This window comes from Myotis lucifugus, unplaced genomic scaffold (genome assembly GCF_000147115.1).
Source record: "Myotis lucifugus unplaced genomic scaffold, Myoluc2.0 scaffold_0, whole genome shotgun sequence".
NCBI lineage: Eukaryota > Metazoa > Chordata > Mammalia > Chiroptera > Vespertilionidae > Myotis > Myotis lucifugus.
In genome coordinates this window covers 63,387,314-63,401,949 of record NW_005871048.1, presented here as the reverse complement: position 1 = coordinate 63,401,949, position 14,636 = coordinate 63,387,314, and positions in this window count along the sequence as shown.

Sequence of the window (14,636 nt, the reverse complement as noted above, 5' to 3'; positions counted from 1 at the left end):
GTGGGGAAACAAAACGTGCCTGCGGTTCTATGCTGGGCTTTGCTGACGATTAGCTCTGTGACCCAGGCCACCCCTCACGCCCTCTGGACCTCAGTTTCTCCACCTGTACAATGAAAAGGTGGTGGAGATCAGAGCCTCTGTGGCCTTGCAAACTAACACCCTCACAGGAACAATTTCATTTTATATACACATAATTGAAATTAAAGTTTCACTAGCCAGTACTTACCCTTCCTACATGTGGTCACTCTGATATTTTATATCCTACCAGGGCCCCAGTGCACAAATTTGTGCACCTTGAAAGGAACTTGTGAGCCGCGAGTCAGAGGTGGGCACAGGGGCAGGTCTCGAACCATCCCCCACGCCCCCCCTGGCCCCTCCCACCGCAGCCTCCTGTTCGCCTGTCTGCTGGCAGCCCTGCTCCCACCGACCAATCAGGACCACCGGCACCAGGCACTGGCAGCAGGTGCAAGTGGTGGCTCTGGTGCCAGCTGTGGGTACGAGCAGGGCCGTCCCTGGGTGCAAGAGGCGGCTGCTGGCCCCAATCACCCCTGAGGAGCAGGCGGAGCTGGAGAAGCCCTGAGGAGAGATTGGGGCCGGCAGCCAATGCTCACACCTGCTGATGGCACTGAACCATCAGGGCTGGTATTGGTGCCCGCAGTGTGTGCGAGCAGGGCCAGCACTGGCAGCAGGTATAAGTGCCAAGTGGGACCGCAGTGCGTGGGAGCAAAGAATTTTCAGTAACCATCAGAGGCTTGCCCCAATGACAGCGATTGTTGCTCTGCCTTGGTCTGGCACCCCCACTCACCTGCTCCACCATCCCACCGCGCTGACACCCGCCATGTTCCAAGCATGCCTTCTGGTGGTCAGCAAACATCATAGCGACCAGTTGTTCAGTTGTTCCGCGGTTCAGTCTATTTGCATATTAGGAATTTATATATATAGATTCCATAACATGGGTGTTTTTTTTAATGTTGGTGATTTGAGAGCAAGTAAAATTAATGTCTTAACCCATGAAAGGATCATAGTCTGCATTTCTAAAAATCCTGGGACTAGGAGGTATCTAGATACTGCCAAACTTTTGCCAAGCTTTTAAATCATGGCTGGAACAGATGCTATTGTCAGAGCACTAGGCAATCCTGCCCACTTGCTCTGGCTTGGGTCCTGCCTCTGCACTAGCTGTGTAACCTGGAGCAAGGGACTCAACTTTTCGAGCCTCAGTGTTTTCATCTCTAAAACGAGGCCTGTTGATAGGAATACATTAGACAAGGCAAGTAGCAGTGCTTCAGCATTTTATGTAGAATATATGGTGTTATTATTATTGGGGAAGACTGGAGGAAAACTCTTCTCATTTAGGATAGTGCTCCTTCCATGAGGAGGGAAGGTGAGCAGTGCAAATATCCCAGTGGGGGCATCTTGGGGACCAGGTCAATTCTTGGTGCACTTTTGGGCATATTTCTCTCTCAGTGATGCCAGTTGGCTGCATTTTGAAGATGCTGTAGGTTTTGAGAGTACTGAGAGCTACCCCTCAATTGTGTACATGAATTTGCCATCAGAATACAATCATACTATTTAATTTTATCATATAAGCGTCATACCTTACATAATAGAGAAATGTAAGCTAAAATAAACAACAGAATCTCATTCAGATCTTCTACTTACTTTGCCTGGAAATCTCTCTCGCGGTGTTCTTCGCTCTGTCTGAGGCCCTTTGCCCAGATCCCGACCCCCATATCTGATCATCCCAGGCCCATCCATCTCTGGGTCCTTCCGTTGTCTAGTGGGAAAAAAGTGTTGTCTGGTGAGAGAATAGGCTGGGCTAAAGGAGGCCATTAGCTGGCTTGTCAGCAGAAGTCATCATCAAATAACGTCTTCTACAGGGAAGGAGGATCCTCTTTCCTAAAACATAACTGTGTGTGTGTGTGTGTGTGTGTGTGTGTGTGTGTGTGTGTAAATACAATAAAATAGGAGAAACTCCTCTCTCCTCCTTTTTCTTAGAGTAACTCCTTTGGAAAACTTGGAAGTATTGTCTCTCTCTTTGAAACATCTAAATATTTTAAAAAGCTAAATAGTTTTCTTCAGCTTGAAGTCCCAGCAATGTCTTTCTCAAGGACCCGGGGGACATTCTTTGAAATGCAATTATCAGAGGAGCTAGATCCCTGTCCCCCAGATTCAAGAGGAGGGTAGGAGCTCCCAGAGAAGCAGCAAAAGCATAGCTCTGACCTCTCTTCTCAGCCTGACATTGGTGCCCAGGAAAATGGCCAGGGAAAGGTAAACAGGGCCATGACTTAGCAGTCTGCCACAGGGAGCTGAAATCCTGTGGAGGTGACCCGGGTTTCACTAAAAGCTGATCCCTTTAAGAACTTTAAATCCATTCAGTTACTTGGAAGCATGTGAAAAGGACCTTTTCTTCCACCATGCTCATTTTCCAGCCTTCTTCTTTGATAGGGTGGCAGCATATAGTGGGGAATTCGGTGGTAAGAAGGACTCATTTCAAAGGTGTGCGCAGACATGGAGTGACTGTGATATGAAACCAGAGGTAATGCTGTGACCAAATAGAGATTCAAAGTCTGGACAAAGCACAGCAATGGGCAGCCAGCCCGGCCCCTGGCAGTGCCAGGTCTACAGTGGGATTATGGCAAATATCCACCAAATGCCACCTCTGTGAAGTACGCTGTGCTACTGGAGTTGTCACAATAAGCCAAGAGATAGGACTGTCATTAGTCCATTTTACAAATGAGAAAACTAAAACTTAGATCCCTTAAGCAACTGGTGTGAGTGAGAATTCTAATCCCAGGCAGGGCGTTTCAAAGTGCAGGCAGCCACCTCAGTAGGACGATACTAGGATTCAGAGACATGGGTTCTCCCTGCTCATTGTGAACTTGAAAAAGCACCAAACATCTCTGGTCCTCACTATATTCATCTGAAATGAGGTATATAACAGGAGCCCTGCTGCCTCATGGGGTCAGGCAATGCGGCAAATATGAGAGTGCTTGGAAAGGTCTAGGTGCATTGCAGGTACAGAGCATTGTTTACCCTGACAGTTCAGGGGACAGGGCAGCAGACCTGCAAAACGGAAACTGTATTAACGCACTCAGAAAACAACAGAGTAAAGGATTTCCTGAAAATCACAGCTTCCTGGGCATCGTGGAGCTGCAGATCATAGGGAGCCAACCATGGGGCCACACCACCTCCATAAACACCATCAGAAGCAACTTCCAAAGGACGCTTCAGTACGAAGTTTACAGGAAAGACCGGACAGAGTCTCTGACAGGTATAGTTTACATCTGAGTGCTCGCAAGTGGTTCTTTTCAGAAATATAGGCGGAAGAAGGTGATGTTCCCAAAGACACTAGTGCAGCATCGTTTGGAGTAGTGAGGGTGTCAGATTGGAGCATGGAGGGAATGAAACGCGGGCAGGTGGCAATCTGCTCAGAACTCTGTGCCTGCCTTAGTGTACTGCCTGAGCAGATGCAATAAACAGACCCCCACCTGTAGGTGGCAGAAGTCAGATCAAAGGCAGGTGAGGAGGAGGCTCTGCTCCATGCGGACCCAGGCTGGAAGGGCTACTCCTCAACATGGCACTTTCATTGAGTGGTGAGATGGAAAAAGCAGCCTCTGATTATCAACTTGACCACATGTTTGTGTTCTAACGATGCAACCAATAACTCACAGGGAAATAGGTCTCTATTTTGTCACCTCACAAGCAACATATCACAGTCACACAGTATAACCAATCCAGCCAGCCATTAAGGAAAGCTTAATTGGAGAAAGACCTCTAAATAAAAATCACTCTAAAATGTGCATTGCTTATTTCATCTTGAAAAACATCTTTTATGTAAATGAAACATAAAAGACAGTGAATTCAAATAAACTTTAATTTATTAAACAACCACAAACCTATACCCACCTCTTTTCTGGTGAGAAAAACTTCTGTAAACTTCTACTGAATTCTTTCGAAACTGGAAGACTTGCTTGTTCTCACAGCACCGTGGCACTATTGTGAGAGTACAGGTTTAAATTCCCCAAAGGATAGACTTCATTTAATGCCTTTCCAAATTCTCCTCACAATCAATGACACAGAAAAAGATAATTGTGCCATTTTCCATTCTCATTACACTTTAAGATTGTCCTGACAATGGATTTGTTAGTGGCAAAATGGCACCAGGTGTTACTGGTGGAGTTCGACCAGACCTCGGTTTAGCAACCTCAATACTTGAGTTCTGGCTAAGAAAGAATTCAGAGCCAAGACTCAAATACACAAGCAAAAGTCTATTGAAAAAGTCAAAGAGGTAATGCAGTGAGCCGTGGAAGAAGTGAGCCAGCTGGGCTGCCTGGCTAAGGAAACAAGTTACAGAAAATAAAGAAGGGCCCTTGGAGCTTAGAAGAAAGCAAGCCAAAGAAAGCATCTGGGAGGAGGGGAGGGGAAAGGCACCAGCGTTCCCCAGAGAGAAAGAGCTTGCTGGGTCCTCTGCCCTGAGGGGTCTTATCCCCTCTCTAAAAGGCAGGGATCTTAGGGGCAGTCCCAGGGGAGGGTCTCAACAAAATATTCATCAGCTTCCCAGGTGTGTCCTTTCAGAGTCAAGGTCTCCACTGATAGGTCGGGGCCAGGGGTTCATTAGTCATGCAGCTGGTCCTGATGTCAGCCATGCTGTTGCCTCACTTGGAGCTGAAACACAACTGAGGCCTAGATGTTATCTCTAGTTTGACCAAAACTCTGTCTCTGTAATCAAGGCTTTATTTCTAAGATTATTTGATTCGGGTCAGAACCTCATCGTCTAGAGGGCTTAATGCTTAAGGGAGTGGTTGTGCAAAAGTGGAGGAAGATGAAAGAGGGTATAGGGGGGATAAATGGTGATGGATGGAGGCTTAACTTGGGATAGTGAACACACAATACAGTGTACATGAAACCTGTATAATTTTGTTAACCACTGTCACCCCAATAAATTCAATGAAAAGGAAAAAAAGTATAAAATAAAAATGCATTTGCTCCTTTTCACTAGTGAGGAACTAGAGTTCTAAAGAAAGAAGCAACTTAAAAATCATGGAATTATAGAATTTTCGTGTTGAAGAACACTTAGATAGCAATTTATCCAGGATTATTTAAAACTCAGGAATCTCCTGAAACAAAATCTTGGTCTGCCATTATAAAAGACTGATATTTGTAGAGTTCATTGAGAAAAGTGCTATTCAGTGAGCTGTAACATCATTCTAACTCTTCAATCTATATTCAAGGGCTGGCTACAATGACAGCAGGTGAATAGTTGAAGGGATAGGAACAGAGGAGAGAAGTTAAAGTAGATAAAGAAACCGGAAAAGGGGAAGGGATAGAAGTGACATCAATAAGGTCATGGATACAATCTATTTCTCCTGATAACGAAGTGATAAATATTGATGAAAATTAATTTAGTACAGCGGTTCTCAACCTGTGGGTTGCGACCCCTTTGGCGGTCGAACGACCCTTTCACAGGGGTCGCCTAAGATCATCCTGCATACCAGATATTTACATTACGATTCATAACAGTAGCAACATTACAGTTATGAAGTAGCAACGAAAATAATTTTATGGTTGGGTCACAACATGAGGAACTGTATTTAAAGGGCCAGAAGGTTGAGAACCACTGATTTAGTAATATATAATGTGCTCTCAAAAGTCACAACTCAATTGGTACACAATTTTAGAGCCTCCCCCTCCTATGGCACTTTATATAACCTGGTTCTGTAACTGAATATCAGAATGTTAGAAAATGTTAACTGATGTACAGTAACATGAAACGAATCACCTTCCATGTAAATAGCTATCTAACCAGGAAGGGTTCAATCTTAGAATCCACAGCTGGAAAACATCAGTTTCCTTTTGTCAGTTAAGGCCAAAAGTAACTCCACATTCTAGACCTGAGAAATCCATTTCCCCTCCAGTGTTCTTTCCCTTTATTGCCGCATATATGCCACTCAGTTTACTTTGTCTGATATTTGCTTGGACTATTATTCACTGCATTTCTGCGCTCCCCTTCCTACCTTTTTTTTTGGCTGGTCTGTTTTATTTGATGCTTGCGGAAGGAGTTGATTGACAGCCTAAGAGACCAAAATCCTCTGTTTACCCAGAGAAAAAGTAAAGAGAAAGCAATGAGACGGTGAGCTTCACTGGCAGGCAGCGAGCCCTCGGTCTTAGTGCTGAACCCCCTCCCCCCACTTTCAGAAAGCTCGTCCATTGGGCACTCTGTCATTCTCCTTCAAGGTACTGCTGACCTATGGGGCAGGGCACAACACTAACTTTAGGGAACTACCTGATGTCTTAGCATTTAATGTGGCTGGTAGATGAAATCTGCAAGGAGCTAAGGAATATGTGGGTCCTCAGCTGCCCATTTCTTACACCCAGACTGCAGTGGATTAGGGATACCTCGGGTAGCAAGCTTTCAGAACCACTATACATGTGTTCATGTAGGTGTGTGTGTGCCTGTAGTGAATTCTCAAACTGCCCGTGCATTTCTATCACCTGGGGATCTTGCTAAATTTTAGACTCTAATGTGAATGATCAAAACGTGGCCTGAAATTCTGCATTTCTGGTAAGTTCTCAGGTGATGTGATGCTGCTGGTGCAGGGACCACATTTTGGGTGACAAGGGGTGTATGTATTTGGGAAAGACCAGAGGTGCTTATCACCAATCAAGTTCCTCCGTCAATTATTTCTAGAATTGGTTTCACAATAGAAATAAGGAAGTTACCTTGAAACCTCAGCCCCTAAAACCCTCCAGAGTGAACATCGCCAGCCCCTGCATGGGTTCTTTTCAGCATGGTCATAAACATTGATGGGATAAGGAATCCGTGATTCAGAAAGAACCTATGTTTGCCTGATAAATACTCTTATATACAAAGCACTGGACTAGGATTACTAGACCCATGCAGCTTGTAAAGTATAGGATGCTCATATCCCACCCTTATCTTTTAACTTGGGCTGTATGTTAACTGGTGCAAGCCCTTTGGCTGGTGGGGAGTCTCCAGCTGACATGAATAATTTATTACCCCACATTCAGCTGGAGACTAGACCAAATTTTATTTTCCAAACAACTGTGTCTTTTTGTCTGCTTTTATCATAGTGGTTGACCTCAATATGCTATCATTTTAAACAACAATGAGAAATATGCATAGATTTTTTAAATTTACTATATATGACTCTTGTTTAATAACTAAATGTTAATTTTTAACTTTGAGAGAGTGTAAAGCCTTGTATATTAATCTATCCTCAAGGAAAAATCCTAGAGCACTTTCTTAAAGATGTGACAAGGTTTATATTAATATTTCTTAGTCGAAATTCTAATTTTGTTTTTTCATAATTATGGGCCATAACAAAGCTTGACCCAAATAGAACGATTCGCTAGAACTCCAAAGAACTTTTTTCCCAAAGTGGTATAAAAATATAGAGATAGCAATGAACATTGAGGAGAGAATGTTCCAGATGGAGAATTTTTTTTAGGGTTGAAAGTTGGTGCTTCCAAATGAAAAATTATCAAAGGACTTCACAGTTGACAGACATCTTTTGGAAAATAATGAGAGGTTGCCTCTCTTCATTTCTACAAACATTGACAACCCTTACACATGTTTATAGAGTGAGAAAACAAAATTAAAACCTGAGCAAATTTTTATGTCATTTTCCTTTTATTATATTATTATTTTTATTATTCTTACATTTTTCAATCCCTTATCATTTTCAGAGCTGATCAATAAGACACCAAACATTTGTTTAAAATCTCACAGCACTGCTCTCATGCCCTCCATTGTCTTACCTCCCCTGAATTTATTTTCTACTTTTTTGGTCTCTAAATGTGACATCATTACCTGTTTATGTCAAAAGAACTAACTTGACCTTCTCTCTGCTCTAGAAAAACAAAATTACATTATTTTGCTTGAGGATCTCTTCTCAAAGAAGCAGAACAGCTTTGCTCTTTAAATTCTTTCTAGTATTTTAAGATTTTTCTTAAAAATTAAGAGAAAGCCTTAGCCGGTTTGGCTCTGGGGATAGATCATTGGCCTGCGGACTGAAGGGACCCAGGTTTGATTCCAGCCAAGGGCACATACCTGGGTTGCAGGATCAATCCCCAGTAGGGGGACATGCAGGAGGCAGCCAATCAGTGAGTGATTCTCTCTCATCATTGATGTTTCAATCTCTCCCTCTCCCTTCCTCTCTGAAATCAATACAAAAATATTTTAAAAAATAAGAGAAAAACCTTCTGACCTGTGCAATAAACTCTGTTAAGACTAAAGCAATGATCATTTCTCATACTCAACAGGGATCATATCTATTTTCAGAAACTTTCAAGTTTGGAATCACTGGGTTAGTGAGGTTGCAATACTCTGTAATAACATCATATTATATCTTAGGAAGTGGTAGACTCTAAGTATAAATTATGTGCCTTAGAGATGTTTATTCATTTAGGCCTAAGATCTCGAAGTCTTACTTTATCAGCCTAATGCTCTAAAAAAGGGTGATGCATCTTCAAAAGTTGCTAAGGAAGATGCTTAGAATGGGAAACAAAGGAACCGCTCCTTGCCCCCATGAAGTTAACATTCTACAACTAAACTAAAATGTCCCTGAGGGGACAGTGTCTTATTGACTATTTTCCACATCCAATATGTAGCATAATTCATTGAGGGGAAAGAAAACATTGAAATGCCATTGCAGTTATTGTCTTGGTGTGCTAATAACTTTCCCTTAATTATATATTATCTTGGATCTTTTCTTTGCATTCACAAATTTTAACCCAAAGAGAGTGGTAGGCACAATTCAAAAGATGTCCCCAGAAGACCCTCACTTCTTGGTTATTCAATTAAACGATAATCTAGCCCTCCCCAGTTTGGCTCAGTGGATAGAGCATGGGCCTGTGGAACAGAGTCCCAGGTTCAACATACCTCAGTTGCAGGCTCCTCCCTGGCCCAGGCCCTGATCGGGGTATGTGCAGGAGGCAACCAATCAATGTGTTTCTCTCACATCAATATTTCTCTCTGTCTTTCCCTCTCTCTTCCACTCTCCTTAAAAATCAATGGAGCCCTAGCCAGTTTGGCACAGTGGATAGAGCGTTGGCCTGCAGACTCAAGGGTCCCAGGTTTGATTCTGGTCAAGGACATGTACCTTGGTTGCGGGCACATACCCAGTAGGGAGTGTGCAGGAGGCATCTGATCAATGTTTCTCTCTAATTGATGTTTCTAACTCTCTATCCCTCTCCATTCCTCTCTGTAAAGAATTAATAAAACATATTTTTTTAAAAATTAAAAATAAATAAAAATCAATGGAAAAATATCCTGGGGTGAGGATTAAAAACAATAATCTAGGTACTGCTCTAAAGAGGATCCACAGATATAATTAAGGTCCTGAATCACTGACCTGAGATAAATTACCCAGGGCTCTCAGAGTTTGGGCAAAGTAATCACACAAGCAGTCCAGGAAGGCAGAAGAGTCAACCTGACCCATGGAACAGATGGGGAAGCTAAAGAGATTTGAAGATTGAGATGACATGACCTGCCATTGCTGGAGGCCGGCCACATAGGAGGCATGAAAGAGATTGGGAGCGGCCTCTAGAAGCAAAGACTGGCCCCCAGCTGACAGCCAGCAAGGAAATGGGACCCTGCATGTGCTTGAGAGCAGATTCTCCCCCAGAGCCTTCAGAAAGGAAGCAGCCCTGACACAGCCTTGATTTGCCCTTAGGAGACTCAAATGAGGACCAAGCTGAGCCATGCTATGCCTGGGCTTCTCACCTACAGAACTGGGAAGTAGTACATTTCTGCTGTTTTTAAGTCTCAAAGTTTGTAGTAATTTCTTATGACAGTGATTGAAAACCAACACAGAGATTTACATTTTAATTTGTTTATTTCCTCACCCCGTCCCAGTGGAGTGACGAGACTGAGCAAGCCCTGTGGGTAGAAATACACAGTTAAGAAGACACAGTCCAGGGACTCTCATCCCGATAGCCATTCCCCCCCACTCCCCCCCCCCCCCGCCGCTGCTGCAGGACGCCTGACTGTCCACCTCCCTTGGTGGTCACAAGGTGCCCCCCTCCTTCCCTGTTGGGGTGGTGCCAGAGGAGCCTGGTGAGGAGTCGGGACATTTACCATGACCCCGCAGTAATAAGGCCACCTCTCCTGTGGTGTCAGTGGTGACTACTTGGGGTCCCTAACTTCCAACTCCAACCGGCAGTTACAAAGAATCCCCTTCATCAAGAGTCACTAGAGGCCAAATGAGGAGCTTGAGCTGAGAGGAAGGAGAGCTTTAAAGCACAAAATCCATATCCAGTCTGGCAGAAAAATCAAGTGGAATGATGGCTTTAGAAAGTATGTACTGTGTGTTATTTGGAGACTGTTGATGACTTCAGACAATTAGCAATTTTTGTAGATAGTGAAGGGGGGGTTGTAGATACTATACGTGTATGACATATAAAAAGTAGATACAGAACACTATTTGTTTTGGTGGTTGTTGTGGGTGTTGTTTTGTTTTGTTTTGTTTTTAACTTGGCTATGAAGGAAAGGCATAGGGAGATAGCTAGAGGAAAACAGAAGGGAAGAATTTAAATACGTTTCCATGACGAAGAGAAAAATCCAGGGGTGAACAACTTTAGAGCAGAAATGATTGATTGTCAACATTCTCCAAGAGACCACAGGACTCCAATTACTAGAGGATTAACCTTGGATAGAAAAAAGTTTCCACTTTTTCAAGATCCCCACACAAGGACAAGGGCTCGGCAGAGAGACATGTTTTTAGTGACAGGGTTCCACTCGACAGAGTGCTCCCTAGACAGTTTGAGGATTTTCTCAGGAGGTTAGAGGCACAGTAATTTGCAAATAGTAAAGAAGAAGAGATGGAAGTGTTTGTAGGGTAGCCTAGGACAGTTACACTGAGCCAATATACTTAAGGAGTAAGTCTTTGATCAGTAATTATAATAAATGGAAGCAATACCATCTTGGATTTTTCTTTAGAGCATTCATATTATTTTTGAAAAATCATTTTTCCTCTTCCTTCATAATAAAAAAGAACATTAGTAAAATTGCAATGCTTTGCCAGTGATTTTAAAAAGTGAATCACAGCTCTGCCATCTTCCAAGTATTTTCAGCCAATTTCTAAAATTTATTTGGGAAGAGAAAAAAAAAAGCCATATTTTCAATTACACCTTCAGGAAAGAAAAATCACTGAATAACATTTCTCTATCTCAATCTTGCCTGCATCATTACTTATTGGCAACAAACGTCATGTCTTCCCCACACACACACACACACCCCTCTCTTCATTTTCTCCCCTGCTTGTTTACAAACTAAATGTGATATGCTTTCCTTTCCTAGAGGACAGGGGTCCAGTCCTATTATCAGGAACTGGAGACGCACACACTATTCTGAAAGTGTTCGAGAGATGGAACAAAAAGATCTCAAGAGATGTGGAATTCTCTGACCAAAAGGCTCCGAGTCCCCTTCTAGGGGCTGCATGAGCCTCTTTAAATTCAGGTTCATCCACTCAAGGACAGATTGCGCCTCAGGTGTGTCTGTCCCTGTGTGTTAGCAGGGCTGGTCAAAGACTGTGATTTGCTGGGGTGTGCATTACTCTTGGGCATGCAAACTGCGGTTCCATATGAATTGGATAGGTTCCCCACACTGCAGGATAGACCTGGTGATGGGGAAAGAGTGGCTCCCCCTGTTCCATTAAGAAAATTTAAGGAGGCCAAGAATTCTAAATTTGAACTTGGTCTTCTTGATTGTTATATTTGTCAAGGTCATGGGAGAGAACATACTTTACTTAACATATTTAGCATGAGGTATAACTGTAAGTGTATAGACATATGGGATGTGGGCCTCCTTTGGACTTCTGCTCTGGTCCTGCAAGTGATAATGGGCCTGCATCAGGGAAAGATTCTGATAGTCTCGAACTTCCATTTTCTGTAGGAAAATTAAACTGGGAGAGTCCTTCAGTAGTACACATAGACACATATATTCTTGTGCAGATATTTTATAGTAACCATAAAGCAGCCAGTTTAGTCCAAGTAAGATTCCTCTCTTTTATATAAGCCCAGGAATCATGTTATCTGCCTTACAAAAATAATATTTGTGTCGCCTGTCCAGCATGGCTCAGTGGTTAAGTGTCACCCTATGAATCAGAAGCCAGGTTGCAGGCTCAGTTCCCAGTGTGGGTCATGCAGGAGGCAGCCGATCAATGATACTCTCTCATCATTGATGTTTCGATCTCTCTCTCCCTCTCTCTTTCTCTCTGAAATCAATAAATGTATATATCTACACTAATAAAAGAGAAACATGGTAATTAGCATACAACCGCTACCCTTCCCATTGGCTAATCAGCATATCCTTATGCAAATTAACTGTCAGCCAAGATGGCAGCCAGCAGCCATGCACTGAAGCGAGCAGGGAGGCTTGCTTGCTTCAGTGACTGCGGACTCCAACGTTCCCCGCCTAACTTGCCGGCCTCTCAGCTGCAACTCTAAGCAACTATGTACTATGTTGCAAATAAGAAGCTAAACAAAACCCCAGAAACTAGCTGGACTGAAAGCTAGCCGGATCGCAACATTGTATCGATGTTTTCAGCCACGAGGCCTCAGAGCTAAAGCTGGCCCAGAATAAAAAAAAAAAAAGAAGGAAAACAAGGAGCGGTTGGGAGCTTCAGTCACCTGCTTCCAGAAAACAGCCCTCAGCCCCTCACCCAGACTGGCCAGGCACCCCAGTGGGGACCCCCACCCTGATCCAGGACACCCTTCAGGGCAAACCATCCGGCCCCCACCCATGCACCAGGCCTCTATTCTATATAGTAAAAGGGTAATATGCCTCCTGGCACCAGGATCAGCGTGACAGGGGGCAGCGCCCAAACCCCCTGATCGCCCTGCGGCTCTGTGTGTGACAGGGTGCTGGGCCACAACCTCCCTATCTGCCCTGCTCTGTTCGTGACAGGGGAAGGTGCCCCAACCCCCTGATCAGCCCTGCTCTGTGCCTGATAGGGGGGAGCTCCCCAATCCCCTGATCGCCCTGCGGCTCTGTGTGTGACTGGGTGCAGCGCGCCAACCCCCTGATTGGCCCTGTTCTGTGTGTGTCAGGGGAAGGCGCCCCAATGCCCCCCCTCACGGGCCCTGCTCTGTGTGTGACAGGGTAGAGCCATAACCTCTCCATCGGCCCTGCCCCGAGTGTGACAGTGGTGGCGCCCCAACCCCCTGATTGGCCCTGCTCTGTGGGTGATAGAGGGTGGCGCCCCAACCCCCCTCCATGGGCCTTGCTCTGTGTGTGACAGGGTAGAGCCATAACCTCCCCATTGGCCTTGCCCTGAGTGTGACAGGGTGCAGCACCCCAACCCCCTGATCCGCCCTGCTCTGTGTGTGACAGGGGGCAGTGCCCCAACTCCCCTATCGGCCCTACTCTGTGAGTGACAGGCAGGAGCTCCTCAATCCCCTGATCAGCCCTGCTCTGTGGATGACAGGGGGGAGCTCCCCAACCCCCTGATCGATCCTGCTCTGTGTGTGACAGGGTACGGAGCCCCAACCCCCCTGATGGGCCTTGCTCTGTGAGTGACAGAGGGCAGCGCCCCAACCCCCTGATCGGCCCTGCTCTGTGAGTGACGGGGGTGGCTCCACAACCTCCCCATCGACCCTGCCTTGAGTGTGACAGGGGGCGGTGCCCCAACCCCCCAATCGGCCCTACTCTGAGAATGACTGAGGGTGGCATCGCAACCTCTCGATTCGCCCTGCTCTGTGCAAGACGGGGCGGCACCCCAACTCCCTAATCGGCCCTGCTCTGAGCCTGACCAGGGGCTGCACCTAGGGATTGGGCCTGCCCTCTGCCACCAGGGAGCAGGCCTAAGCCAGCAGGTCGTTATCTCCCGAGGGGTCCCAGACTGCGAGAGGGCACAGGCCGGGCTGGGGGATCCCCCTCCCCACCCCCCCCCCCGAGTGCACAAATTTTTGTGCACCGGGCCTCTAGTAAAATAATAATAATATTTGTGATTAGTGTTTATAGAAATGATACGTGGCAAAGTTGGAAAATTTTTGACCCCATGACAAGAGTCTGTGAATCTGTAAATGTTCTGCTATTCAACTGATAAGAATAAGGCCTAGGAAAAATATGGTTTTATCTAATCTGGTTAATTTCTTGTATTGTTGAAACAATAGCCCATCAGAACTTGCTAGATAATTTCCCAGTTCTTGAGGCCCCCAGCAATAAAATATGAGTCAAATATGAAAATACTTTATTAAACTTCATTCTTTTTTTCACTCCATTTTCCAACTAGCCATCAGATGAAGTTAGGTAAGAATCATTATGATCATCATATATATACAAAACAAACATACAGACTTTGCCAGTGGCTCCCCTTACAAGTTGCTCTGGTGAAATATTCCTGATATTTTCTATGACAAGAGTTACTATTATATTTTTGGCCACAGATGCTCACGACATTGACTCAATAGATTTTCTAACAACAATGATAGCCAAGCTGTGTGCATAAATAGAATTGCTAATTATGTACCAGGGGGACATATCAGTGAATAATATAGATGTACTTCATGCTGCCCTGGTGTGTATGGTCCAGTGGTGAGCCAGAAATGAAACAAATACCTGAATTTTTCTCACATGCTAGGAAGGAGAGTGAAGGATCTGAAAAGCAATGAAA